Source organism: Perognathus longimembris, chromosome 4 (genome assembly GCF_023159225.1).
Source record: "Perognathus longimembris pacificus isolate PPM17 chromosome 4, ASM2315922v1, whole genome shotgun sequence".
Classification (NCBI taxonomy): domain Eukaryota; kingdom Metazoa; phylum Chordata; class Mammalia; order Rodentia; family Heteromyidae; genus Perognathus; species Perognathus longimembris.
In genome coordinates, this window is record NC_063164.1 from 63,243,640 (window position 1) to 63,271,585 (window position 27,946).

Consider the following 27,946-nt stretch of genomic DNA (forward strand, 5'->3'; position numbering starts at 1 on the left):
AATATAGCTCCACTCTACCCATAAACCCTCACCATCCGAATATTATATTCACATTTTGACAGCCATTTTCCTTGACTTTTGTCACTGAATATTATTTAGATGTTTATATCTGTTTAAACTTTTGAGAAAGGAATCAGATAGGGCATTATTGACTTGTGTGTGGCATTTTCCCTTGATTTTTTTGTGTATGGCTGCTACATACCACAATGCATTGATCCATTTTGCAGTTAATGGACATTCAGGTTATCTGTGCTAAAGGAACATAGTAACATATTCTTGTACTTCTTTCTTGTTATGTACATTTCTGTAGGGACTGTACTTAAAAGTGAGATTTCTGGTTCATAGATTTTGTGTATCTACAACTTTGGAAAGTACTACTACCCTTTTTCTCAAAGAGGTTTGCCAACTTACAGCTGCTTTACTTAAATACTTTTAGCCAGTTGCTAATAGCTCATGCTTATAATCCTAGCTACTCAGGAGGCTGAGATCTGAGGATTGTGCTTTGAAGCCAGCCCAGGCAGGAAAGTCTGTGGGACTTTTATCTCCAATTAGCCACCAGAAAACCAAAGTGGTACTGTGGCTCACAGTGGTAGAGCACTAGCCATAAGTTGAAAAAGCTCAGAGACAAGGCCTAGGCCCTAAATTCAAGCCCCACAAGTGATAAAAAATAAAATTAAAAAATTAAAAACCAAAATTTTCCACATTCTTGCTAATATTTATATTTTTAAACTATATTTTAAGCTAATCTTTTGGACATATTTTGGTATGTTATATTTTTGTTTTAATTTGTAGTCTCTCTCTCGCTCTCTTTCTCTCTCTCTCTCTCTCTCCTCTCCCTCCCTCCCTCTCTCTCTCTCTCTCTCTCTCTCTCTCTCTCTCTCTCTCTCTCTCTCTCTCTCTCTCTCTCTGTCAGTAGTATGGCCTGAACCCAGGACCTTTTACTCTTCAATTCCTCTGATTTCCAGTTGAGGGTCTTCAGTTGGAGACAGTGTATTTTAAACCTTAGACTTTTGTGTAAGAAATTGTTCATGGCTTTCCCCATATTTCTCAGTTGGATTATCTTTTAATTTATACTTGATCATTATATATTTTATAAATTGGGTTGTATGTGATGTATATAACATTTCAGATATGTTATTTCCAATCTGCAGAACTCATTTTTCTTCAATTTTCCTAAGGGCTTTATTATTTTGCCTTTGATATTCAGACCTATTATCTACTTTATGGTAAAAGGTGAAAGTCCAATTTTATTTTTTATTATAAGGACACTTAGTTGCCCTGTTATCTTTTCTTTTTTCTTTCTTTGTTTTTGCCAATCCTGGGACTTGCATGCAGGGCCTAGGCACTGTCCCTTGGCTTCTTCTGTTCAAGGCTAGCACTCTACCACTTGAGCCACCATGCCACTTTGTGCTTTTTCTGCTTATGTGGTGCTTGAGAAATTGAACTCAGGGCTTCATGCATGCAATGCAAGCACTTTATCATTAAGCCACATTCCCAGTGGGCCTGACCATCTTTTACTCTGAGGCTTGCTCTGCAGTCCTGTGTCATAAACTAAGTGTCTGTAAATGTGTGGATCTGTTTCCTGATCCTCCATTCTATTTTACTTATCTATTATTTACCAGGGACCAGTACTGCCTTGATTGATAAATTTAGGTTTATAGTGTTTGTTTATTTATCCTAGATAAAATCTTCTTATGTTTCTCTTCATAAATTTCTTACTAATTCTTAGACTTTGGGATGATAGTTTCAAAACTGTTTGCCAGGTTCTAACACAATTTTTGTTAAGTGTTAATACTGTAAGGAAAACAGATACAATTTGAAAGAATGGCAAATACCGCATAGGTAGAAGCATGTTATATCTTACTTGGGTCTTCCTTGATTTTAATTTTTTGTCAAAATTCTATAATTTCTTCGCAGAGCTACTACAATCTGGCAGGATGTATTCCTATATATTTGCATTTCTTTGATGCTATTAAAATGTCTTTTAAAATATCTTTAAAATTATAATAAACACTGTGTGTGTATGTGTGTTTGCCAGTCCTGAAGCTTGTAGTGATGTCCTGGTCACTGTCCCTGAGCTTTTGGCTCAAGGTTGTGTTTTTCCATTTGAGCTATATCTGTACTTACAGCTTTTTGGTGCTGAGTTGGAGATAGTCTCTCTTTATTGCCTTAATGGTCTTCAAACCATGATTCTCAGATCTAAGCCTCTTGACTACTTAGGATTATAGGAATGAGCCACAGGTACCTAGCTATTTGCTTACTTTTTTAAACAAATTTTAAATGTATGTGTCCATTTTTTCTAATCATTGTTTAAAATTTCTGGCTCAGATTTTATCTTCATGAACATCCTGTTTTTAATGTAGAGTCTATTTCTGACAATTTTCACAAATGTGTTTTTTTTCTGGTTGTGGCTCATGTTTTTTATTCATATACTTGTGTTTTGGTTTTTTTGTCTTTGTTGCACTGAAAATGTTCATAACAATAATTTGATGCCTAGTGATGTTATCTTCTTTCTGCCATGCTTAAAAATGTTAAAATCCAGGACTATGCCTTGAGACTTGTTCTGGTACTGGGGCTTGAACTCAAGGCCTTGCTGTCTTGCTCAGCCTTTTTACCTATGAATGGTGCTCTACAACTTGAACGACACCCTCAGTCTAGCTTTTATTTAGATCTCAGCCTCCTGAATAGCTAAAATAGAATGTTTTTAATCACTGAAATGATCTAAGGTCCTACAACAGAGCAATGGGGACTTCCTACCCTTGGTGAATTCCTTTAGCCTAAGGATCTGTAGCTGCAGCTATTAAAAATTCCCCAGGGAAACACTGACCTGTTGGGGTTTGGACAACCCCCTTTCTCCCCCCACGGGGAGAATGGTAACCACAAACTCTATGAAAGAGCACTCAGCCTGGCCCTCCGCCAGCGGAAGGCCAAAGGCGTGCTCACATGGACCTGTGCTAAGTTGAGGAAGGGTTGCTGAAGCCTCCCCTCCCCCCAGTCCCCTCACATGTTACCAAGGGCGGAGGCGAAAAGGAAGGCATCAGGGACACACTGCAGTGGTGGGAAGCGTCTCAAAGACTTTAATATGGAAGGGCACTTATATAGAAGTAATGGCGGGAAAGAAAGGGGGCTGGCCAAAGGGCCAGTCATAGGCTAGGGATCACGTTCATCAAGTGACATCACGAAACTTCCCTTTGTGGGCGGGACAACCCTATCATGGTGGCACGCACGTGTTCACCTCCCAAGGGGTGGAGGCCAGAAGGTGGGAGGGACTTCCATTGTCCCAAGGCTGGTGGAAGGGCAGCCTTCCCCAGGCCATAATAATCCCCAACACTGACCTACCTTAATGCAACCCTTCCTTTGCCATATTCTCAGAAATGCACCTCTCCTCTCAGTGAATACCATGATGAATCAGTTTTTCACAAAAGTAGTAGTTTTGAGAAACTACCTAAGTTCCTGAAATTTACTTGTCATATGAATTTCATAATGCCTTGTTATCTCTTTAAGGAGTTATTATTACTAATCCATCATTTTTGGATGAATATTTTAAAGCTATGCAGCAAATATTTGGTCTGAAAAATCTTGCCAGTCATTACTAATTTTACTCTCAAACAAATTTATGTTTTTAAAAAGCAAGTCATCAATATCTGCTGATTATCTGTAGATGTAGTTATAATGGGACTTTACTTATTTGCTGGCCAAATTGGCTTGGTTCATTTAGGAACTCGTTAACAGTGAGCAAATTACTTAACCTTTCTAAACTCTGAAAACTCTGAATGTGGCTTAGTTATAGACTGCTTGCCTAGCATACACAAATCCCTGGGTTTGATTCCTCAGTACCACATAAACAAGAAACTCAATAAAAGAAATAAAAAATTAAAAGTGAAAATTATAAATCACGTGACATAGTCCTTGGCTCTAGTGAATACTTCATAGCATTTAGTCCTAATTTCCTCTCTTTGAAAGTGAGGGAAAGCCAGATGCCACTGACTCATGCCTGTAATCTTAGCTACTCAGAGGCTGAGGTCTGAGGATCATGGTTCAAAGCTAACCAGGCTACAAAAGGCCATGAGCCTATTATTTCCAATTCACCAGAAAAAAGTTGGCAGTGAATGTGTGGCTCAAGTAGTAGAATGCTAGCCTTGAGCAACAAAGCCAAGTGAGAGCACAAGGCCCTAAGTTTAAGCCCTCTAGTACCATCACACACACACACACACACACACACACACACACGCACACACATGCACACACACACCCCAGAGAGAAAAATGGCAATATCATTATTCTCTTTGTTAATGACAGAACATTAGCTTCATTTGGAATATTCTCAGTAGGTGTGAACTGTAAGTATCACATATGGTCATTATTATCTCAAAGGAATGTAGGGTGATTTAAAGTAGTTTCTGAAATCTTTTGCTGGACTTTAATGAAATATTCAAGCCTGCTGTGAATACTCATTCTGGTTGTGTGTTGCCCAACGTTAATATGCAAATAGGCTTATTCCCTTGACTGCTTGCATTCATCCACTCTGGACAACTACATGTAGTGATCCTAGGACATTTTTCAACAATGCTACACATTTGCAATATTAATTTGTAAACCCCAGTTCGACTTAAGGTTCTAATTAATCCCTTTAATTTTTGCTTCTTAAGTTATTGAATACCAGGATCTGCCTAGCAGATAGTGTGTGTGGATATGAACATGTCACTTAATAGTCTAAGGCCTCAATTTCTTCACCTGTCAAGGAAAAGAGTTGGACTAAATTATCTCCAGCTCTAAAATTCTATAATTTGCATTTATAATGCAATTTTAGTATCTCTCTAGTCAATTTGCATCTGCGAGTGAATTTCTAGTGTTAGCTGGGAAATTTGAAATTTGTATTTATAGGCTACTAATTAGCATTTAACAGCCTACTTTTTTCTATTTGTCATATTAACAAAGCATACGTATACTAGAACAAATATGTGACATTTAAATAATGGAGCTCAGTGTGACCTATGAGGCTTTTTCAAAGCCTATTCCAGTACCATGATTATCTATATATAAACATCCATATTGGATGCCTCCTTAGTTCAGAACATTTCAAATGACTGAAAGGAAAGTCCTCATCAGTGATAATAAAAATGCCACTTTGTATGTCTGAATGGAATTTCAGTTCACCTAATATAACACTGCATGCCTGGTCTTAGAGTTAACCCAATAAAATAATGAGGTATTTTTTTAAACAAGCTCAATAAATTTCTAGTACCTTATTCTGTTTTCATCTGACCTGATAAGTAAGATTATTAAAAATTTCAAGTCAAGCCCGGCACTGGTGGCTCATGCTAGCTACTCAAGAGATTGAGATCTGAGGATCTCAGCTCAAAGGCAAGAAAGTTCATGAGACTCATGTCCAATTAACTAAAAAAGCCAGAAGTGGAGTGATGGCTCAAGTGTTAGAGTGCTTGCCTTGAGAAAAATAAAAAAGCTCAGGAATACTACCCAGGTCCTGAGTTCAAGCTCTGGACCCACCTACCCCCTTCCCCCCCCCACCCTTCCGACAAAGTTTCAAGTCAAATGAATCATTTACAACTAAATACCAACATTTTATAAGACTTTACCTTAATCACTTTTACTTTTGGAAGTGAGATATTAGGCATTAAAAAATAGAGAAGAGTAAAAGGAAGAAAAGAAAAAAAAGGAGTAAAAAGGAGGAAGAGGAAGAAGAGAAGAAGGGGAAAACAGAAGAAGGGAAGGGAAGGGAAGAGAGGGAAGGGGAAAGGGAAGGGGGAAAGGAAAGGGAAGGGGGAAAGGAAAGGGAAGGGGGAAAGGAAAGGAAAGGAAAGGAGAAAGGAAAGAGGAAAGGAAAGGATCTGGGACTATGGCCTAGTGGCAAGAGTGCTTGCCTCATATACATGAAGCCCTGGGTTCAATTCCTCAGCACCACATATAGAAAAGGCCAGAAGAGGTGCAGTGGCTCAAGTGGTGGAGTGCTAGCCTTGAGCAAAAAGAAGCCAGGGACAGGGCTCAGGCCCTGAGTCCAAGGCCCAGGACTGGCAAAAAAAAAAAAAAAATAAAAAAAGGAAAGGAAGAATAAACCTTCCCAGCAATCTGTAGATATAATGATAATTCTGGTATTTTAGAGTGAAGAGTTAAGCAGGATATAAACTTAGGGTACTACAGGCATTGACTCAATCTAGAACTTTAATGGTAGAACAAGGGCTCAGCAAAATATACAACTTTTCAAAGTCATTATATTGACTTACGTTTTTCAAAAACAATACTAGTGCTGTCAGATGTTTTTTCAATTTAAACTTTCCCCATCAAGAATCTTTGACAAAATATATTGAATAAATATAACCAACTGTAACTCTGATTTCCAGCTGTTACTAGAAGTCTCCAGTGAATATACTTTGATTATAAGATGAGATTGACAGCAATCTGAGACCAGATCCCAGGATGAGGCTATGGAGAAGTGTTAATATCAAAAGCCTTTTCTTACTTTTTTGGGAAATGATAAAACCCAAGTGCTACCTGGAAACAAATGCTATGGTCCCCTGCTTATGTTTATAAATATTGTGGATGGAAGCTGTGTCTAAATATAAACAATATGACAATCATTACTTTACTTAGTTTCCTTCACTTTGCCAAATACTTTGACTTTTTTTTTTTTCTGTCATTAAAGCTATCTTATGAGGAAGAAAAGGTCATGGAGTCACAGAAAATTGACCTGCCAGAAATGATGTTGTTCATTGGCATTTTTTTAAATTAAATTTTTTTGGGGGCCAGTCCTGAGGCATTAACTCAGGGCCTGAGCACTGTCCCTGGCTGCTTTTTGCTCAAGGCTAGCACTCTGCCATCTTGAGCTACAGCGCCACTTATGACCTTTTTTATATATGTGGTGCTGAGGAATCGAACCTGGGGCTTCATGTATACAGGGCAAGCACTCTTGCCATTAGGCCATATTCCCAGCCTCTCATTGGCATTTTCTTGAGGAATGGAATATGGTTTGCAGATTTTTTGCAATGACATTTCTCAGATGTTTTGTGGGGAAGTAGAAATAAAAGGACTGTTCAGAGAAATGTAAGTGTTCCTTCTTTTAATTTTCCTCCATATTCATTCCCTCCAATATTAATGCCAAATACAGTGAGTTGGCCTAATTTCCACCTGTATTCACATTTATGGCTAACTTATATAGTAAGTTATACAATTCCTGACAATCCATCTGACTCCATTAACCTGTTCCTTTCTTGTAATCCACTCATTTTTACTTCTGAGGATCTTCTTTGTCCTATTTTTCTTATATTCTATGGCCATTTGTCAGACAAAAATAGACTAGTCACATTCCCTCACAGAAATTTCCCTAACACAAGCCTTATGATCCTAAGTCTATTTCCCAAATAGCCACCAGAATAAGTATCTTAAACAAGCCATTTGACTTTGCCACATTCCTACTTAAACTTGTTTAGTGGCTTCCCAAAACCCTAGGCAGTGATTGTCAGTTTCTTCAGACCCAGTGCTTTTTATGTGTAAAATATAAATAAATGAAATACTGTGTAAGCCAGAGATCTGTGGCTCACAACTGTTTTTGTTTTTGTTTTTGGGTTGATCATGGGGCTCAGCTTCAGGCCTGGGTGCTGTCTCTGAGCCCATTTGTGCTCAAGGCTAGCTCTATAACACTTGAGCCACATTGCCACTTGTGGCTCACAACTGTAATCTTAGCTATTCCTGAGATATGAGGATTGTGGTTTGAAGCCAGCCCAGGCAGAAAAGTCCATAGGACTCTTATCTCCAATTAACTACCCCATAACAAAACAAAACATGGAAGTGGAGCTGTGGCTCAAGTGATAGAATGTTAGCCCTGAACAAAAAAGCTCAGGGACAGTACCCTGGCCCTGAGTGCAAGCCCCAGGACTGGCACAGACTCACACAAAAATACTATGTAATATCTCATCTGTGCTCTCAAAATGATATCCATAGAATTACATGTGACTTACATAAGTAACTTGAAAATAAACAGTGTAATGTAATGAAAATAAAATAACAGTATAAAATAATTTGCATGCAAATGTGTAAATATCTGCATGTGACACACCAGCAGACATGCAGTGATTGTGGCCACTGTGGGGTAAATGGGTCCAGAACTCTATATTCGTATTTCAATCTCTGAGCAATGTTGCTGTCAGTGACATAATTTTCTAGCATGGAGACACTCATGGATATAATCTATTACATCTAATCTAATATATAATCTTATGTAAACATGAATTACTGAAAAATCTTAAACTGAAGTTTCTGGGAGGAAATCTGAGTATATGCATTGCTAGCAAGCCTTCAGGTAATACTCATGCTACTGGCCCACTAACTATATGTTTATTAAAGTGTAGACTAGAGGTACTTTTTTTTGTTTCTAGAGGTTTAATATCATCTGGTGGTGTTGTAGTAAAAGCTTCAAGTCCCTGAAATATTTGATGAATTCTAACTTATATAGCATGGAGTTATCTCTCTGTTGAAGTAACTGACATCCTGGAACATAGCCATAGATAGCTAGCAACCTTAGGATTTATTGAATTCTGTGTTAGGGCAAGGAAGGTGCAGAGAAAACACTCCCCCTTCTCTGAAGGGTCAGAGGCTGAGGTGAGAATCTTCTTTGAAGTATTCCAGATATTTTTCATGAGGTGCACTAGAGCAAGGCAGATCCTGTTAAATCTATACAGAACCTTTAGTGTCATGTCATGTATCTCTCCACTTACTCAGGTACAAATTAATTAGTTTTTTGTTTGTTTGGTGTTTTTTTTTTTGCCAGTCCTGGGACTTGAACTCAGGGCCTAAGCACCGTTCCTGGCTTCTTTTTGCTCAAGACTAGCACTCTACCACTTGAGCCACAGTGCCACTTCTGGATTTTTCTGTATATATGGTGCTCAGAAATTGAATGTAGGGCTTCATGTATGCTAGGCAAGCACTCTACCACCAAGCCACATTCCCAGCCCTTAATTAGGTTTTAACTTATCTTTAAGTAGGAAAGTTTATGAATACAATGCATCTTGATCAGTGTCACCCTTTCAACATTCTCATTCCCCTTTGACCTACCCCTTCCCTTATTTTTCTTAATTTTGAAGTATAGATGTTGAATTCTAAACCATTCTCTCCCCCTTTTCTTCTTTATTCATCTTCCCCTCTCCCCTTAGCCCTACCCTACTCTTGCAAGTACCCATTTCTTGGTACTTTTGTTGGGCTTTGATTTAGTCTTTGTAAAGAATTATACTATTTGAGATCTTCATAGAGTCTATTATGCTTCTGTTAAGTCATTTGTAACCCCTTGCTTACCTCTCAGTTTGTTTACTTACAGATTTATAGGCACATTTTAGCTACCACAATGAGGGAAACCATGAAAACTTTGTTCCTATGGGTTTGGTTTATTTCACTTAATATAATTTTTTCCAAGTCTTTCTATTTCCTTATGAGTGCTACAATATCATTCTTTCTAACAGATAAGTAAAACTCCATTGTTTATATATGCCACATTTTCTTGATCCATTCATCCATTTAGGGGTATCTGGGATGATTCCATATATAGTTTATGGTGAGTATTTCCTCAAGGAATATGGTTGTATTGATGGCTTTACTGTACCTCTGTTAGGATTCTATTGGATAAATGTCCAGGAGTAGGATTCCTGGGTCATAGGGTAGTTCTATGTTTAGCTTTTTTTTTTCTTTTTATGCAACCTCCATTCTTCTAGCCAGAGTTGTGGAACAAGCTTACATACACCAACAGTGTATTCACTTTTGGCCACATTCTCACCAGCATTTGTTGTTTATTTTCTTGATGATGGCTATTCTAATTGGGATAAAATGAAATCGCAGTGTTGTTTTGAAGTGTATTTCTTTTATGACCAGAGATGTTGATCATTTCTTTATGTGTCTATTGGCTATTGTTAGTTATTCTTTGGACAAATCTCTCTTCAAGTCATTAGCTCATTTATTAATTGAGCAGTTGTTTCTTCTAGGGTATAATTTTTCAGGATTTAGTTATTTGAGCTCTAAGTATATTCTAGATATTAGGACCTTGTCTGATGTGAGCTTTCTATTTAGTTTGTTAGTTATATCCTTTGTCATGCAGAAACTTTTAAGTTTGATGTAATCCCATTTATCATTTTTTCTTTGATTTGTTTTATTTCTGATTTTTACTTAGAAAGTTGTGACCTGTGCCTAAAAAACCTTGTGTTTCCCCTATTCCTTTCTGTAAAATTGTGATGGTTTCTGGTCTTATATTAAAATCTCTGGTCCATTTTGAATTGATACTGGTGGAAGGTGATAATAGCTTTTCTGTATGCCAACAAGAAGATAGAGTCTGAAATCGGGAAAACAATCCCATTTGCAATTGTCTCAAAAAACCAACCAACGAAACAAACAAACAAAAAAACAAATACCTGGGAATTAACCAAAAGTATGAAGGACCTCAATAGTGATTTTTTTTTTTAATGTTGAAAAGGAAATTGAAGGAGATTTAAGTAAATGGAAATATCTAGGCTCCTGGATTGGAAGAATTAATATTGGGACAATGGCACTACTGCCAAAAGCAATTTACAAATTCATGCAATATCTATCAAAATCCCAACAACAGGGGCTGGGGATATGGCCTAGTGGCAAGAGTGCTTGCCACATATACATGAGGCCCTGGGTTCGATTCCCCAGCACCACATATACAGAAAACGGCCAGAAGTGGCACTGTGGCTCAAGTGGCAGAGTGCTAGCTTTGAGCAAAAAGAAGCCAGGGACAGTGCTCAGGCCCTGAGTCCAAGCTCCAGGACTGGCCAAAAACAAAACAAAACAAAATCCCAACAACATTCTTCAAAGAGATAGAGAAAGCAATCTAAAAATTCATATTGAATAACTAAAGACTCCCCAAAGCAAGAGCAGTCCTTAGCAGGCAGAACAGTGTCACAGGAATAATAATACCAAATTTCAAACTCTATAAGAGAGCCATAGTAAGGAAAACAACTGGGTACTGGTACAAAAATGGGCCTGAGGGCCAATGGAACAGAATAGAAGACCCAGAAGGCCAAAGACCTATAACCATCTAATGTTTGATAAAGGAGTCAAAATACAGACTGGAAAAAAGAAATCCTCTTCAATAAATGCTGCTGGCAAAACTGGATATACACATGTAGAAAAATCACTCATTTTTCGAAGGAACCTAGAATACTATGACACAGAAGCCTGGAAGGAATTCAAGGCTGGCTAGAACCTCTAGGGTATGATGACTTTGCTAACATCAGGGTATGGCATTTAGGTAGAGCTCCAGTGGGAACAGCTTCAGATTCAATTTATGCAAAGGCAAAATGGCAGATTCTTCTCTGAGGGCTGCCAGAAAATGTTTACCAGATACATACTTACTAGTATATCCTCTCTTAGGCTCTAGAAATACTTTAGAGGTACTCTATAATGACAGGAGTGAGTGTAATGAGATAATACATTTGTGCTGAGATGCTAATATGATTTGTAGTTACAGATCAAAGTCTGGGGACATGGCACATATATTGTTATTTACAATCATCATTATTATTCCTCACTGTTTTTCCTTATGTATGTTGGCTAGAATTATCTTAATATATACTTTTAACTCAAGTTCTTCTCCACTTTAGTTTGACAGCTTCTATTTCAGGTTGACATGACTACTGTCAAAACTGCCTTCTTAATTTTTACCAAATACTCACCTAGATCAAAATTTATGGCTCAGGAAGTGAACTGGTGTTTTTGTTGTTGTTTTCTTGTTTGTTTTGCTAGTCTTGGTCTTGAAATCTGGGCCTGGGTGCTGTCACTGAATTTCTTTTGCTCAAGGCAAGCACTGTACTACTTGAGCCACTGTGCCACTTCTGTTTTTTTCGAGTAGTTTGGTGGAGATAAGAACTTCAAGGATTTTCTGTCTGGGTTGGCATCAAATTGCAGTCTCCAGCTCTCAGGGTTCTGAGTAGCTCAGATTATAGGCAAGAACCACTAGCACCATTTTTTTAAATATACATATCTTCTTCAAAAATATTCAGTTATTGGGTTGGAAATGTGGCTTAGTGGTAGAGTGCTTGCTTACCATGCATGCAGCCTTGGGTTTGATCCCCCATTACCACATAAACAGAAAAAACTAGAAGTGGAACTGTGGCTCAAGTGGTTGAGTGCTAGCCTTGAGCAAAGGAAGCTCAGGGACAGTGCCCAGTTCCTGAGTTCAAGCCCCAGGACTAGCAAAAAATAATAGCTCATTATTTACTCCTCATGTACTCCATCATTATCTAAAGTCATAATCTCATGTTAGAATTTTTAAAAAATGGCTATCTTTTGTGTCCCTAAACTTCAATTCTTTTTTTTGAAGAAAATTATTATATGTACTTATGAGGCTAGTATATGTATACATGATTGAAGTGGGTAAAATTCAAGCTAATTAACATATCCATCAACTCAACTACTTATCACAGGTGTTCAGTTTCTGAAACAAGATAGAAGGTTCCATGCTTCCCAAAGTAAGCAGAAGTATGAATATTATAAACTTGGCTTCAGGAAAGCTTTTCTTGAACCTTGACTGAATACTTCAGAAAGATAGATTTCCCCCATTTGTTTATGTTGTACTGCCCTTTCCTTCACAATAAGCTATTTACATTCACTTTGCACAGCACTCTGAGACCCACTCTTGGCAACAGTAGATTCTCTAGTTTTATTGGGAGATACAAGTCTATCCTGGATAGGTGATATTTTCATTTTTGAGTTTCCTTTTTCTTTCTTTCTATGTCAAAGATAAGAATTATCAAAAGATTTGACCAAGTTCTACATTTTTTTCCTTTTAACTTTCATTCAGGGATACTTTTCTCCACTTATCCAAGAACCATACTTCATTTTTAGTGAACCAAAAGTACAGAGACCTAGTACTGAAGCCTTCTCTTCCATCAAGTAGAGCGGCTTGCACTTTGGACCCATATATTAGTCTGTACCTCAGTGCTTTCCCTGTTTGTCCTTGAGACTGTTCCACGATTTTTCTTAAGTCAGAAATTGAGCTATGGTTCCTTGAGATTTCCCTAGAAACTCCTAATATAAATCTTTTGAAAACTTCTTAGAATGCTGTCTTGAAGCTTGTCCAACAATTTTCATGCCTTCTCAGTGCTAACTTGTTGGTTCTGATTTTAGCCATCTGAGCATCAGACATAATTTTTTTAAAGTTTTTATTATAAAACTGATGTACAGAGAGGTTACAGTTTCATACGTTAGGCATTGGATACATTTCTTGTACTGTTTGTTACCTTTTCCCTCATACCCCCCTCCCCCCCTCCCCCTTTCCCTCCCTGAGGTGTTCAGTTCACTTACACCAAACAGTTTTGCAAGTATTGCTTTTGTTGTTGTTTCTCTTATTTTACCCTTTGTTTCTCAATTTTGGTATTCCCTTTGAATTTCCTAATTCTAATACCAGTACACACTGTTTCCCATACACTCAGATAAAATTACAGAGATAGTGTAGATACAATCACAAGAAGGTGATACACGAACATCATCAATAGTAGAAACTACAGATACACATGGGATGTAGTTACAACTGTGATATAACAATCATTTCCATAAAATGGAGTTCATTTCACTTAGCATCATCTTATGTGATCATAAGGGTATAGCTATTGGGCTCTTGTGATCCTCTGCTGTGACTTGCCTAGACCTGTGCTAATTATTCCCAATAAGGGAGACCATAGAGTCCATGTTTCTTTGGGTCTGGCTCACTTCACTTAGTATAATTTTTCCAAGTCCTTCCATTTCCTTACAAATGGGGCAATGTCATTCTTTCTGATAGAGGCATAAAATTCCATTGTGTATATGTACCACATTTTCCTGATCCATTCGTCTACGGAGGGGCATCTGGGTTGGTTCCAGATTCTTGCTATGACAAATTGCGCTGCAATGAACATTGCTGTGCTGGTGGCTTTACTGTGATTTTGTTTGTGTTTTTTTGGATAAATACCCAAAAGTGGGGTTGCTGGGTCATAGGGGAGTTCTACATTTAGCCTTCTGAGGAATCTCCATACTGCTTGCCAGAGTGGCTGAACCAGTTTACATTCCCACCAACAATGAAGTAGGGTTCCCTTTTGGCCACATCCCCTCCAACAACTGTTATTGTTAGTTTTCTTGATATAGGACATTCTTACTGGGGTGAGATGGAATCTCAATGTTGTTTGATTTGCATTTCCTTTATGGCCAGTGATGTAGAGCACTTTTTCATATGTCTCTTGGCCATTCTCATTTCCTTATCAGAGAAGTCTCTTTGTAGGTCTTTAGCCCACTTGATGAGTGGGCTATTAGTTCTTTGCGGTTTTGTTTTGGAGGAAGGTAATTTTTTTAGTTCTGCATATATTTTAGATATGAGGCCTTTGTCCTTTGAATGTCCGGTAAATATCTTCTCCCAGCCTGTGGGCTTTCTGTGTATCTTGCAAGCTATGTCCTTTGCCATGCAGAAGCTCTGCAGTTTGATGCAGTCCCATTTGTCCAACCTTTCTTTGATTTGTAGCCTTTCTGGGTCTTTGTTAAGGAAGTTCCGTCCTGCGCCAAGGAGCCCAAGTGTTCATCAGACAAAATTTTTAGACTTGAATAGAGGAGAGGGCATGGAAGAAAAAGATCAAATAGAATGAAGTATGATTAAATAAAACTTCATTTAAGGATGGGAATGTGGCTTAGCAGTAGGGTACTTGCCTTGCATGCACGAAGGTCTGGGTTCGAGTCCTCAGCAACACATAACAGAAAAAGACAGAAGTGGCACAAGAAGTGGCTCAAGAGGTAGAGTGATAGCCTTGAGGGAAAAAAAAGAAGAAGAAGAATCCAGAGACAGTGCTCAGGCCCTGAGACCCAAGCCTCAGGACTTGCAAAATAAAAACAAAAACAAAAACACAGAACTTGTTTTATTACAGGAAGACAAAGTGAGTAAAAGATTCCCAAGCTGTAGTGGCTAGGGAAATAAAAAATACTTTATTTTTGTCAGAAAATAAGAAAGTTTGGTGTTAATAGATTTGCTTAAATATAGTTATTTCTCTAGATAAAATTCAATGGTTACATTTTATTTGATTTCCGTGTACTAAAAATGGAAATATTTCAAGCTTCTGTGTGAGAGAGTTAGAAGAGTACAAGTAAAACTCTCAAAGTAACTATAGATCTGCTTTACTAATATCATTAGTTGGTAAAAATGAAAATGATAAAAATTAGGCTAAAACAATGAATTGTGAACCAATTTTGCAAAGATAATGTGTTATAATGTTTACAGTGCTTGATTAATGTAAATATCAAGTGATTACTTGTATAATTTCTCTTCTTGTACATTTTTATCTGAAATGAAATCCAACTTGAATGGTTCATTATTCTCAGGAGCTGTTTTTTTCCAACATCAATCTTGACATCTTATAAGCCTTAAATAAAATCCAGAAGCCACCATCTAATAAGATTCATAAATGCATTTACCAAGATCAGTTTTTACCTTTTTTGAAAATACTAAAATTGTTTTCTATAATATGAAAAGTAAGCCCAAAGGTACTTGTAGTTACAATAAATGTATATGTAATATGTACATGTAAGACATCTATGCCCCAGATAATTGAATTATTGAATTGAATTGTCAAGAAACTTGAGGTCAGTACTAGAAAAAGAAGAGAAAAAAATTGAGAAATAGGTCGTTTCTGAGTAAGACTAGCTTTTTTTTTTTTTGGACGGTCATGGGCCTGGGTACTGTCCCTGAGCTCTTCCAGCTCTAGGCTAGTGCTCTACCACTTGAGCCACAGCACCACTTCTGGTTTTCTGGTGGTTAATTGGAGATAAGAGTCTCATGGACTATTTTGCCTGGGCTTGCTTTGAACTGTGATTCTCTGATCTCAGCCTCATATGTTGCTAGGATTATAGGTGTGAGCCACAAGCACCTGGCTAAGACAAGCTTTTTTTGTGCTTGCTAACAAAAGCTACATTTATATGGACAACAAGGAGAAATGGAATCTATTGTGAAAAGTGGTAATCACCCAAATCATTACAAGATCCCAGGTTCACCTGTGGATTGTTCCCTATCTGGACAGTTTTAGGTGCAGACTTCATCTTGGCCACTGGCATGTATATTTAGAAGCTAAGAGTGATCAAAATCAAGTGCTGTGTTTCTTATAGAGAATAAGGAAATTGTCCTTTCCTATGTGCTTCTGTACTAAGCGATACATGGTATTTTATTTATTTAATTAATAGTTATTGGCAGTATTGGAGTTTGAACTCAGATCCCCTTATTCAATCTGCTTGCATACATGACTGGTGCTCTACCACTTGAACTGGTATTCTTGTTCTGCTTTTTGGGAACAGTCTCATAGACTTTTTTTTTCTTTCTGTTTTTTTTTTCTTATTTATTGTCAAAGTGATGTGCAGAGAGAGGTTACAGTTTCATATGTTAGGCCTTGGGTACATTTCTTGTACTGTTTAAGAGTGTCACAGACTTTTTGGTTGTTTTGGAGACAAGAGTCTCACATGTATTTCTTCTTAGGTTGCCTTTGAACCACAATCCTCTGCATCTTCCCTCCTGTGTAGCTAGAATTACAGGCACAAGCCATTGGTTCCAGGCAATATTTTTCTTTTTAATATACCTAAAATACTCTATTTACATACCTCATGGTTCTAATTGAAGAGACAAACTTAAATATTAAAAGTTCAAAAGGTTAAAAGGTTTAGCCAGGTATTGAAGGCTCAAACCTGTAATCCTAGCTATTGAAGAGATTGAGATATGAGAATTGCAATGTGAAACCAGTTGGGTTAGGAAAGTCTGTGAGACTCTTATCTCTGAGTGACCAACAAAAAGCCGGAAGTGGAACAGTGTCTCAGCTGGTAGCTGCTAGCCTTGAATAAAAAAACACCAAGGCCCTGATTCATAGCTCTGGGACTGGCACACTTGCGCATGCATACATGCGTATGTGTGTGCGTGCGCACACACACACACAAATCCAACAGGTTATCTTATGTCTTATGATTGAAGATAGGACAAAAGTAGTAGTACTCACCAAGAGAAAACTGTATTCCTTATAAAGAATGTTAGTGTAGATTGTTCTTTGTTGTGTTATTTCAAAAAGGTGACTTAGTCTTATCTCCTAGAACTTCATCAAACACAAAGACTTGTGTACAAATAATTTGTTTTGAAAAAGTGGGCTCAAGGAACAAAAGCAGTGACTTTAAAAGAGTCAACCAAAGAAGGATACATTAATTTGTTCATCACTATGGTGAGCAGCACTGAAGAGTCAGAGAGAATGTGCCTTAAACATATTCTTTCAAGGGATGGAAGAGAGAAGTCTTACCCAGCTTGCATTCAGTGTTTGCCAAGGGTGGTCCCATAGCCTGTAAACTTTCCTACAGCTCTAGGTTGATATACATGCGTCATAAAAAAGAACACGTTTTTGCAAATACTTCAAATGAAAGAAGTTAGCAGAATTTTACAGGGTATAAATAAGGTGAGGTCATGCTGCTGCTGGTTCCCATAATCACAGCTGCAGTCAGAAGGTTGACCGAATACCAAATAGTGCATAGAGCTGTGTTCTCTCATTAGGAAAATGCAAATCAAAAGCCCTCACCTTATCTCCTACGTGGATGGTTATTAGCAGAAAGACACATGATAGCATGTGCTCATGAGAAAGTAGAAGAAGGGAACTCTATACACTTCTGGTGAGAATGGAAACTGCTATAGCCATGATAGAAAACAAAATCGAGTTTCTCCATAAAATTAAAAATATTATACTACTAATAATAAGTATTAAAAATACATGGTCCAGCAATTCATTTACTGGGCATATTATCCAAAGGAAATGAAATCAGTACCACACAGAGATAGCTGCACCCTTAATGTTCACTGAAGCATTGTTCACAATAGTCAAAATATGGAAGCAATATAAGTATCTATCAATGGATATATATAATTGTATGTATATATATACGTATATATGTATATATACGTATATATACGTATATATGTGTATATATACGTATATATACGTATATATATATATATATATATACATACAATTATCCAGTCATATAAATAAGAAAATCTTTGCGTTTGGGATAACAAATGAAACTTTTGCTTTTATGCTCAGTAAAGTAAGTTAAAGAAATAGAGATTCTATAATCCTACTTATATGTTGACTCTATAAATGTTGAATTCATAGAAGCAGAGAGCAAAATAATGGTATAGGATTGGAAATGTTGGGGGAGATTTTGGTCAAAGGACGCAAACATGAAGGTACAGAACAAATCCAGGGAACCTAATATACAGCATGGCAATTGCAATGAATAATGTTAATTGAATACTTGACATTAAATTGAATTTTGTCTCCATAAAACCAAACTAAATCAAATCAAAATGGATTTTGTGATCATCAATTCATCCATGACATGCCCATGACTTTCAGGGATCATATATGAGAAAACTGAAATGTCAGAACTAATCTGACTTTTCTTAAAGTAAATTTCATATGCCAAAGAAACATTTGCACATAATGTTGTTTAGAATTACTGGCCAGTTATACTGTCTCTGTTGTGACAGCATCTTTTTCTGGCTGAAAAATAATTATCAATAAGCAAGACACACTCAATAGGACATAGACGTAAAAGACAAAATTCAAATTTCTAAATTTCTCAGTGTAAGTGGCAATTAGATCCACACCATAATGCTTTAAATGTTCTGTTTAATATGATTTTATGGATTAGGATGGAGTTGTCTCCTTGTCTGTTTAGTGTAGAATTTTATGCGCAGGGTCACAGTTATTCCTCTGAGAAGCATATGCAGAGTAAGCCATTAGAGGATTGGCGAAGTTAGATGAATGTATATAAATGAGCTACAGTGGAATTGTCCTTGAGAAGTAAAACCGGTTAAGTCTTGAACATAAAACCAATGAATTTAGAACAATGCACATTGCTCTAGTGTTCATTTCTCCAAAACATTCATTTCAAAGGTTTACTAAGAGTTTATAGAAAAGAATAAGATTTCCTATTTTTTATGAACATACTGTGTTTTACTAGAATAGTATTCTGCCTCTTCCTTAGTGTCTATTTGGAAGAAATTCAAGATACTGAAATTTACCATCTTGTGAATTCTCAGGATTTAATGCATATAACTTCTGTGACCATTTTTTTAGGATAATCAGAGTGAAGACCTTGGCATGAATATAATTACCCCTAAATTTTTCATTTTATCTTCTTACTCTACCTGTTTCTATAATGAAGCTATTGCCTTTTTGGGGGTGGATTCTGACAGTTCTTTCTAGAGAAAGATATTCAGGCAATGCACATCTATATTGATATGTGCTTTATCTAGTTTGAAATATGAGTGGCTGAGTATTGTGCATCACTAGTGAAAGTGGCTGTGCTGATGATAATGGAAGCCACTTTTTTTCTGTGATTTTTCCCTAGTTAATCTTCTTGTGATCTCTGTTTGACTTTTCTTTTTGGCCTTTTGTATGGGTGAGATGTAAGGAGTTTCTCCTGGTAAGAGATGAAAGGTTCTGCTAAGTTCCATACAGTATTCCTTGTTGATTCCGTACTCAAGAAAGAACTAGGCAGAGCAGAAGAAAGTACTCTCCCCGCAGGCTTCCTGTTTAGGTGCTATCAGTTAGGAAATCCATAAACTGTAATCACTTTTATCACACTCTTAAGAATCACTTCCTTTAATTTTCATTCTCAGCAGTGGTCTTCATTTCATAGCTCCAAAATAGCCTCATTCTCATTAAATGTTTTAAAAACAAAGTGTTCCAGTGGTTACTGATCTATGTGCCATCCTCTCAAGGTTCTGTTCATTAAAATAATAACTCTTAGAAAAATACCAGAGCTATGAGCTCTACAGTTATGCTAACAAAAACCTGTGATTTAAAAAAATAGTTTACAAATGCTTATTTACATAATATACACAGCATCTCTCACCCTCTCCCTTTAGACATCATAATCCCCTAATTACAGGAAAGGGTTTTAGATAACTTCTTTTATTCTCAGTGATCCATTTCTTATGCATTAATTAGAAACATGCCTTGTTGGGTAAATGTACTAGGTATTTTGTTTGTAGTTTATTTTTAACTGCTGTCCAATGTATGAAAACTTAGAATCACAGATTTAAAGGAGAATCATTTCTGGGGTTGGGTGGCTTTGAGGAAAATCTCAGCATTGAAGTTAGATTTAGGGTTTATCAGAAAATTGCTTCAAATTTCTTCATAGATATTTGTAATACCTTTAAGAATGAATTTTGGTGTATTTGTGTCCTTGTGAATGTAAGCTTTTGTACTCACTTAAAAGTTACTAGTGAGCCACTGGTACCTGGCTGAGGACATTCTTGGAATTTAGCTTAGTAGTAGTACTTATGCATTATAAAAATTGTCTAAATATTGCCTCAGAGTACAGATGATGATGAAGCAAAATAGCTGAATGTATTTCTCCAAATAAATTTGAGGAAGTAATAAGTGAAATACTGAATACTCTAAAAGAACAAGTACATATAGTACTTACTTTACATGATCTGAATTCAAAACATGAAATTAAAAAAATATTTTCTTCTCCAAAAAGATGTTTTGGTTATACTTAGCACTTTAATACTTTATGTTAATGAGTTTTTCTATTCATAATTTCATATCTATATTTCATTCTCAACTAGATTATATGTTCTCTGCCTCATTCTAATAAGCACCAAGCACCAGTTATACATTTGTTACTGTATAGTTCAGTAAAATGGTGCTACTATTATGGAAAATCTTCGTTTTCTTCTGGCAGTGCATTAAGCTATCACCATGTTACTGGTTTGAGTGTTCCTAGAACATTAAACTTTCAAATGTCAGCCTAGTTTTCAATCTTTGTAGATCTTTGGCTACAAGTAAACATGACCCATTAACCTTACATTGCTATTTTTCCTGCAATAGAAAAGTTAGTCTTGTAACATTTCTCCCAAATTTAACCTTCAGTGGTCTCATGTAAAAGTTTCTCAGTTGAGAACATTTACTCTCAAGTACAATCATTTAGTTATTTGAAGTTGACTGTGCACACAGCACATAAAAACATTATGTGATCTATATATTTGCATTACTAGTAGTTTTGCACAAATGGATTCATTCCCTAATGAACTGGGGACAAGTCAAGCATAATTTGTAAACATGGCAAGTTTTAAACACTATACCTAATCTTATACCTGTACTTTAAGGTTTCCAGTTGAAATGTCATTGTTTTCTCATCTGAAGGATTCTCTGCCACAGAAACCCAGAGGTTGGTGGCTTGAGGAGAACACTTGGAGATGGTGGCTCACTGGATTTTGCTCCAGCAATAGTTCTGATTAGCTTGAAACTTGAAAAGCAAGCTAGGAGTTGAAAAATTAGCATTACAGTTTAGATTGTTTGGTAAGCTTTCAGTCTTCCTTTCACTTTTCATGGCTTGCCATACACTACTGGTGAGTTATAACCAGGTCCTCTTTGTTATTTTGCATGATCCTTGGTCTTCTATTAAGCTATGGTTGGTTATTACTAAAATTTCTAGACTGAGGGCCTGGGATGTTATCTCTCTCTCTACTACCCACCTTCATTTTCTGTGTCATCTTTCAGTCTGCTTTTCATATTGCTGAATTTCCACCTGTTACTCTTTCTTGCAGCCAAGCCCAGGAAAATAGGTGTTGCTTTCTGCCAGATCTTTTCCTTTGTCTCAATACAGAAGTTTTCACTGGCCAATCTGCTGAGTTTAGCCTAGGAGCTGAGGCCAACATCTGAGTCTTCTCTTCACACAGCTTGAGAGAAGTCCTAATGACTTTGCTCTCCCATGGCGGTGGCAGCTCCGTTTTGGCACCGAGGCCTTCTTCCTTTACAGCGGAGACGAGGCACTGAGGAGCACAGCCAGGAGCACTAGAGAGCTAGCTGAGGATGGCCCTGTGTCTGATTCAACCTCTATAAAAACATCTTTATTATCTTTTCTATGTTCCAGGCACTGTATTACATTCTAAGGGAGATAAAAAGGAGAATAAATCATTGCCTTCTATCTACTGGGATCTATCTATACCTATATCTATATTTGTATCTGTATCTATGTGTATGAATGCATCTCTACCTACCTACCTACCCACCTACCTACCTATCTACCCATTTATAGCTAGCAAGCTAAGTATCTGTTTTCCAGTTTAAAATGTCCCCCACATACCCGTGTGTGGAAGGCTTGGTTTTCAGCTTGGTCTTCAGCAGTTGGAAAGTAGTTGGAACTTTTAAGAGATGTGGTCTAGTTGGAGGTTTTAGATTATTGGGACATTCCCATAAAGGTAATTATTAAATGCTAGTCTCTTGCCCTCTCATCTTCTTCCTAGCTACCACTCACTCCTACCCATGGTGTGTTTTCTTGCTTCAAAGCTCCAGTGCCAAGTAATGATAGACTGACACTTCAGGAACTTTCCTCCTTGTAAGCTGATCACCTCAGATATTTTGTTGGACCAGTGGAAAGCTGATTAAAACAATCTGTTTTTCATAGAGTATATATCCCAAAGAAAGGACCAAATGTATTGTCTTTTCCTGTCGCCTTACAGTCTAAATCCTCCTGCTTTTTTTTGGTGACTTGTTCAAAGCTGAACTCAGGTCTTTACAACTGTGGGAACCCTGAATGATTTTTAGTTTACCTTGTTAATCAAAGGATAAAGAGGTATAAGGGTTGAGAGGCTAGGTGGAAGTGTGGTCTGCATAAGGAATTTATCAGCCTTAAGTCCCTACTAATGTTATGGGACAACAACAGTGAGACACAGAATGGCAGTCATCTGGTCATGAGTTTTATAGACTAGATAAGCATATAACTACTAAACTGATGCTCTTTAGGTATTTTTTTTGTTGGTTGTGGGGCTTGAACTCAGAGCCTGGGCGCTGTCCCTGAGCATCCTTCTGCTGAAGGCCAGTGCTCTACCAGTTGAGTCACAGTGTCACTTCCGGCTTTTGAGTGGTTACCTGGAGATAAGAGTCTTAGGGGGCCTTTTCTGCCTAGGCTGGCATTGAACTGTGATCCTTGTATCTCAGCCCCCTGAATAGTTAGGATTATAGGTGTGAGCTAGCAGCACCTGGCTAGATACTTTTTAACTCATCATAGAAATCATTGAGTACCTTCTTTGGAACATTCACTGTTCCAGGAGCAGGTTTAGAAGGCAATTAATTTCATATTTCATAGTCTAATGAAAAATAGACAAGAAAACCAGTCCGTTAATAATATAATTTATATATTGAATGACTACAAGTAAGAAGCACGGCAGCTGGGAACAGACTACCTCAGGTACTAGTCACATGTCAGAGACAGGCTAGGCAAATGTGGATGTAGTCATTGGGATTGACCTTGAAGGGTTGAGGAGCAGGAGTGAGCTTCTCAGGTAAAGTCCTGGGACAGAGTTAAACAAATGTGTAGGAGCAAAGAAGAAAGAAAGAGTGAGAGAAAGAAGGAGAGCTGACCTGTTTGCTCTGGGGAGTGATAGAAAATAAAGTTGTGTGTATGTGGTCAAAACCAAATATACTTTCAGAGATTGAGTCTTCCTTTTACAAGTTAGAAAAATGCGGTGTTCAAAATACATAAATAAGTAGTTATAAAGCTACTTGAAATGCCTACCCCAAAGCCACTATTTTAGCGATTTCTTAGGAACAGAAAAAAAGTGTGACTGTTAATCAAACAGGTAGATGTGTGCATAATGCATCAAGTAAAAGTGTTGAAAATGGGTTAGAAAGTAACAGCAGCCACCCAGGAACATAAATAACACTTGTGAGGTACTTTGGCTTTTCCCCCCTCATTTATTCCTTCATCCCCACATATCTGCTGATCATGTGTTAATTGGAAAACATAATGCACTAGAGATTCTATAGTGAGCCAATCAGATAGATCTCTATCTTTCAAGGTGTCAGTCTAGTGGAGAAACTAGCACTGGTTTGCTAACTGCAAGCTTGACTGAATAGCTCATTTCAAACCATTATAGGCATCTCAAAGGAAAAATAGTGTTATGGGCACACATAATTTAGGAGCTTTATCTCATGTGCTTGGTAAAGGGTAAAGCTTCCCTGACAAATAAATCTAGACATTGGGGCTGAATAAGTGTTGATTTTTCCAAGAAAGAATAAGGGAATCAGAGGGGAAGAACATTTTAAGCAAAGCGAACAGTTTGCACAACACCCATGTAGCTGTGAAGAACATGGCAGGAATCTGTCTGCTCAAAGCCCATTGCTCCTGGGGGTGAATTGGTAATGATCAGAGGATTATGAATTGGAGCTGAAGATCTGGGAAGAGCTAAAACCTGGTGGGTGAGCTAGTAGTTTATAGCTGGAAGTTTATGCTTTGGCAATGAGTGAAATACATCAGACAGGGAAAAAGGGTGTGAGTATGGAGTTAGACATGATAAGATGTGTATTTTGAAGAATAATCATTCTGGCCTCAGTAAATTAAGGGAGGGGATGTATGGGAGCTTATCTTGAACTAGATTGGAAACTGTGGAGATTGAGAGAAATAAATGAGTCCCAGAGACAATCTGCAGAGGTAGGTAGTAGATTTCAGTATATGGAGTATCAGGGAAGCTAGTGTTGAGATGGTTTCTGAATTCCTGCCCTGTGCAAATAGATGTTATTTGCATAGCAACCCTTTAGGTTGTGCATAATTATTTTCCATTTTCCATTAATCTGAAGTTCAAAGTGGCTAAACAATATGCCATAGGGAACACTATTAATAAGTAGCAGAGGTAGAACTCAAACTCCATTTTATGATTTCAAAGCCTGGTTTTTCTTATCTGTGCTGTACTTCTGAGTTGATTGCAAAAGAAATTAGGGCTGTGCTCAATGATGGTGCATAATGGTCTCTAGATCATAAAGCTGTGGAATCTTAGTTCTAGTTCTGGGAATGATTATACAGAGCTTCTTTGAATGTGACCTGCAGTGAGCAATGTACTTTATATCACAAATGAACATGCAGAGTGAAAACAAAAGTTTCTTATAACAGCATTATTACCTTATCACCAGATACACTGTTTTTTTTCTGTTCTCATATACATCAACCATTATTAGATACTACCCACAAAAGAGATTTCTTAATCTGTTGTGAGTGGTTTGAAAAACACTAACTGAACTCTCTTAATTTTGGAAGAGAATATGAAGCCCAGAACTGAGAAGTGATTTTGGAGGACCTAATATCCCATTGGAAAGTGAGTTCCTGACTCCTGGTCTAGGTTTCTGAGCCATTCTGTTAGACAGTTTGGCTTTTTCAGCCTCATAAATAAAATTGACTGATGGTTTATAAATTTTGTCCCTTGAGGGGAATAAAAGCTGTTGATTATTTTCTGCTTATTGGTATTGAGTTTGTCTCTTCCACAGTTAAGTCATGTTTTACACTAAGGTTAGGCCCTCCAGGATGCAATTAAGTCAAACATCGCACGATTTTTATTTGAAAAGAATAGGATATGGAACAGTCAAAATAATAATGGTGCATAACTCTTTGAGATTCTGAAAGACTAATAAAAAGCCACAGAAAACAGAAAGCAGTTATCAAAGACAAGTGATAAAATGTACTTATGAAATTATCTAAGAAATCAAAAGAAAATGTGAAACCAAGAGGAAAATATAAATCTATATGCTAAGAAAAAATGCCAAGTGCAGAATAGAAATCTTTAATAAAATCTGCAAAATCACTGTAATTTGTGGATGAAATTTAAGTATAAAGGGAACATATAAGGAAAATATGCTTACATAATAAGTAATATGAGAAAATGATGGAGCATTTGGAAAAAAATTAATGGAACTGTGAAACTGTTAAAGATTTAATAAAATGAAAAATTAAAGTTTACTTAGTTGAAATGAATTTATAAACTTATAGCAGCATTGAAGGAGGAGACAGAAAAAAGGGTTTTCTTGCTAGGTTAAACACATGCCCCATAACCTTGAAAGAAATATGAATTAATTATTGGACAAATTTTCTGGATATTTTCCTCACCAGACAAGCAAAAGTGAAATTTAGGGCTGGGGATATAGCCTAGTGGCAAGAGTGCCTGCCTCGGATACACGAGGCCCTAGGTTCGATTCCCCAGCACCACATATACAGAAAACGGCCAGAAGCGGCGCTGTGGCTCAAGAGGCAGAGTGCTAGCCTTGAGCGGGAAGAAGCCAGGGACAGTGCTCAGGCCCTGAGTCCAAGGCCCAAGACTGGCCAAAAAAAAAAAAAAAAAAAAAAAAAAAAAAAAAAGTGAAATTTAGGAAGTATTTCTATTTTGCTTTTTTTTGGTTTGTTTTGTTTTTGTTTTTTTGGCCAGTCCTGGGGCGTGGACTCAGGGCCTGAGCACTGTGCCTGGCTTCTTTTTGCTCAAGGCTAGCACTCTGCCACTTGAGCCACAGTGCTACTTCTGGCCGTTTTCTATATATGTGGTGCTGGAGAATCGAACCCAGGGCTTCATGTATACGAGGCGAGCTCTCTTGCCACTAGGCCATATTCCCAGCCCTATTTTGCTTTGTTTTTTGCCAGTCCTGGGGCTTGAACTCAGGGCCTGAGCATGGTCTTTGGCTTCTTTTTGCTCAAGGCTAGCACTCTACCACTTGACTCATAGCACAGAGGTCAGCAAGCCCTATCCTTCCCTTTAACACGAGACAAATGAGCAAGTCATTTGTTATTTGTAGTAGATGATCATTTTTAAAATGCTATTGTTCCTCTGTTAGGTTCAAATCTCCTTTGTTCAAAGATGGTACACTTGGCAGAAATATTAAAATATTAACTAAAGATCTATAAAAATATCCTGTAGTTAAGAATCTAAATAAGGCTTTTCTTATAATGGGTACCTAACTACCACTGAGGCAATGTTCTTTAGTAGTTATTACTGCTACACAGTTATGTTTACGTACTTTGTTTAAAGCTCTATAATTAAGCAAAGCCTTTAAAATAAAACTGCTAGCATGTTTTTCTGGGCTATTCTTTCTTTTGCTTAGTATTCACTCAAAAGCCTTCTGTGCTTTTTGAGCCTATTGTGCTAATATTGATTCTTTTGCCCACCTACCTGCTTTTTTATTATTAGGCATCTCAGAAAAATCCAGTAATGGTGTCTTTCTCTCTACATGGGAGCCATCCAATCTCCCGACTCTCTAGGAGGACCCATTGGATAAGAATTTTTTCTACGACACCCTTTTACTCCAGAGACTTCACCTTTTTCCATTGTGCATTCTTAAGAGCCCAGTTTTACCTTATTACTTAGATACCCATTGCTACTGAGCTAGTTTCTCATTGTCAAGATTTCACAATTCTGGCCTCAACACTCCTATTATTTTCATGGTTCACTAATAATTATAAGTGATGTTGTGAATTATTGACTTCAAGTAAACATCAATGGGTCCTTGACTGATCCCCAAGGTTCAGATATTAAATGAAAGAAACTTAGCCTCTGGATGCTGATTCCTTGCTCTGGTTCCTCCTCTGTTCCAAAAAAATTCTTCTTTTTTCTCTCCTTCAGATGTTACCTGACACCTACATAGCATTGACTATTGATTGTTGAATTTTCTAGGTATTTTCATGATCCTATGGAGTATGCATCCTTTTTTTAAACAGACATACACATTTTAAAAATTACTTTATTAAACTTTTTTTGTTATTGTCAAAGTGTGGTACAGAAGGGTTACAAATAAAACAGACATACTCTTGAAGCATCCTTTAGACTTGCAAATGTTGGGGAAAAGCAAATTGTTAATTAAACTGTTTATTCCAGTTTGATTGATCTGATTTTTGTCTTTGTCTCTTTTCTTTTGGTATTTATTTATTTGCTACACTTGCCTTAGATAACAGAACTTTCCAGTTATAGATCTTTCCTTGTGTCTTTTCTTCTTTAAATCATATGATGAATATAAAAGCTATTCAATGATAATTCCCCTAAAACATGTTCTAAATCGAAAGGTGAGAAGTAGATCCAAAACCCAAACTTATTTGCATTGCAAATCTATAAGCACAGTCTCAG

General features: G+C 37.2%; 1 protein-coding gene and 1 pseudogene across 3 annotated transcripts in view; one reads left to right on the forward strand and one right to left on the reverse strand.

The window, feature by feature from the left end:
* Window positions 1–27,946, forward strand: part of Ccdc148 (coiled-coil domain containing 148) — a 274,276-nt gene that overhangs the window by 161,624 nt on the left and 84,706 nt on the right. The window lies entirely within an intron of this gene.
* On the reverse strand, window positions 21,142–21,565 carry LOC125350075 (annotated as a pseudogene).